We start from the raw sequence: 3,147 nt of genomic DNA on the forward strand, positions 1-3,147 counted from the left end.
GGCCATGCCCCCAGGTAGGGGTCTTGAGAGCTGCAGAGCTGTGGCCTGGGGGCAATGGTGGCAGCAGAGACGCCTGAGGATGGCCAGGGTCGGGAACACCCAGCTTCATGGGACAGCATGGCTGGGGCTGGAGCAGGGACATGGCACTACCCTTGGGGGCTGACAGCACACTCAGAAGGCCAGGGGCACAGGTGCTAGAGGTGCCCACCTGTCAGGTCACACACCTGTCAGGCCACCCACCGGTCAGTTCACCCACCTGTCAGGCCACCCACCAGTCGGTCACCCACCGGTCAGGCCACCCACTGGTCAGGTCACCCACCTATCAGGCCACCCACCAGTCAGTCACCCACCGGTCATGTCACCCACCTGTCATGTCACCCACCTGTCAGGCCACCTACCAGTCGGCCACCCACCTGTCAGGTCACCCACTGGTCAAGTCACCCACCTGTCAGGCCACCCACCAGTCGGTCACCCACCTGTCAGGCCACCCACCTGTCAGGCCACCCACCGGCCAGGTCACCCACCTGTCAGGTCACCCACCTGTCATGTTGCCTGCCTGTCAGGGCCACCTACTTCTCAGGTCCCCTACCTGTCAGGTCATGCACCAGTCAGGTTGTGCTGCTGAGACTCGGTGCAAAATCTCTCCCCCTCTGGCCTCTCCTTGGGGTGTCCTGTCCTTGGGCGCAGAGCCTCCCCTCTCCTGTCCTTCCCAGTCCCCTCTCGTCCAGCCCTACTGGGGCTGCTGTCCCCACAGTCTCCTTCATTGGGTGAGTTGTCCGCTCTGTCTGTCTGGCTTCCCGCTCCGCCCCGCGGGACACCGGCACAGGGTCTGGTGCAGGGTTTCCGAGGGGAGCACTGATGCCTTGAAAGCGGAGCCCCCTGTGCGCGTCGCAGCCTCTGGCTGTGGAGGGGTAAGAAGGCATCTCGGACCTGCCCCACGCGTGCGCGGCAGCAGACGGCGCGCCTGGCGTCTTCAGGAACGGGTAGGGAGGGCGACGAGCGACCTAGCGGCACAAAGGGGAGGGCGTCCCGCGCGCTTCCTCCGGGGGGGTCTGCAGGGTCCGCAGCCAGCACCAGGCCTCTCCCCAACGCCTCTCCCCAACGCTGCGCGCTCCTTGTCTAGGAAAGGTCATTTCAGGTCAGCCGATGGCGCTCACATTCAGGGTACAGAACGCCCTAGGATGTGACTCTCATTGACCATGCCTGGAAGAGGGCCTGCGGGTCCAGGAGAGGGGCGGGGCATCTCCGGTGTGTGCCCCTGTGGGCAGCTAGAGGCGGTGCGCTGACCTTCCAGAACATACTCCTTCCCCGTCCCCTCCCTGGGGCGTAGGAGAGTGGGGAGTGGCTAAGGCATCGCCTGCATACTACATCCAGGACACGAGGTGCTGGAAGAACTGCGGCTCGGGTTTCTTTATAAAGGGACTGAGGACCTCCGAGCCTTCGGGGACTGGGACGTCCCCCACGGAGGCATGGGCCGGCGGCTTCCTGCCCGGGTCCGGGTCTGACTGGCGTGGGCTCCCGGCAGCCCTGGGCTCCTTGGCTGCACCTCGTCCTCGTCCTCGGCCATCTCCTCTCCTTGGGACCACTCTGCCAGCTCCTGCTGGCTTGCCCTTCCCCTGTGGCTCGCGGAGGTCTCCACACAAGGCTTTCAGGAAAAGGTGTGAAGGCCCATCCGATGCAGCAGGGCCCCCCTTTAGCCAAGCCGGGGGTCGGCTGCCAGACTCCTGACTGGTGTTTGTCATGATGACGGTGGGAACTAAAGGGCCAGGATTTGTGCCTATATTTTTTCATGATTGTTTTGAACTTTCTAGTAAGAGATAATTTTAGCCTTACAAAACTGTTGCAGAAATAATACATGGATCCTCATATGCCCCTCACTGGCTTCCCCAAATGAGAACATTTCAAAAAACCGTAACATGGTGGTTAGATCAGGAAATTAACATAGATAAAATACTGTTAACTCGTCCACAGATCTCATTCCAATTTAGCCAGTTGCCCCACTGATGGCCTCTGGTTTGGTTTTGGTTTTGTATCTATCTATCTATCACATGTCCATCTATAGACCTATCATCTGTCTACCTGTCTACCCATCTATCTGTCTGTCTGTCTATCGGGGGCCACATTTCCTTGGTCCCCTCCACTCTGGAGTATGTGCTCAGCCTTTCCTTGTCTTCTGTGACCTGGGCGCTGCAGAGGAATCTGGCCAGCTATTTTGCAGAATGTGCCTCAGTTGGCGTCTGTCTCAGGTTTTCTCCTGGGGGGGTGGAGGTCATGTGGTTTGGGCAGAGAAAGCACAAAAGTGCCAGTGCATGCTCCCTGCACCTGGTCAGGTGCGTGATGCCCTGTCCCAGGGCTGGCGGCAGCTCCTGGCTCAGCTGACACGATGCCTGCCAGGTCTCTCCTCGGAAAAGTCATGCTTCTGTCTCTGTAATTAGTGAGCCTCCTGTGGGGAGCTCCTTCAAGGCTACGCAAAGGCGTTACTTCTCATGCAGAATCCCACGCCGGACCTCAGAGTCCTGCGAGCGACTTTGCTGGCAACCGTTATTATCACAGAGTTTGCCAAATGCTGATTCTCCGTTCCCGTCATTCCTTCCACATGCATTAATTGGAATTCTACTGCGAGGAAGCATTGTCTCTCCCTGGCTATTTTTTTTTAATTTATTCAATCATTTGGCTATTTTAAAAAATTTATTCAGTCATTTGTTTGTATCAGTATGGACTCGTGGATATTTATTTTATGCTCTGTGTTACAGTCTGTTACTATCACTATTTATTTTGTGGTTTAAACCGTCACCTCTTCACTGCCACGTTCCTGTGACATGCCCTCTCTATTTTTTAAGCACTTCCTCGATTTCTGGCACTGCAAGATATTGGAAGCTCAAGACTCAAACATGCCTTCCCTGCTTCCCTGCCCTGCCTGTTTCTCCCCAGAGCTCTGGTTTCAGTATTATTTTAATGATAAATATGCAACGTTATGTTCCTAATCTTTGAAAATTAGGATTGCCCTGTGGGAGAACTCCTCCTAGAAGATGTCAGATGGTTTCCTGCCATCTACAAGGCTCAGCTGAACACGAGTTTATGAAACACGCTTCTGCTCCCAGGTCAAATTAGGAAGAGCATGTTGTTTGGTTACATATGAGGAAGCCA

Source organism: Tamandua tetradactyla, chromosome 25, assembly GCF_023851605.1.
Source record: "Tamandua tetradactyla isolate mTamTet1 chromosome 25, mTamTet1.pri, whole genome shotgun sequence".
In the NCBI taxonomy this organism is placed as follows: Eukaryota; Metazoa; Chordata; class Mammalia; order Pilosa; family Myrmecophagidae; genus Tamandua; species Tamandua tetradactyla.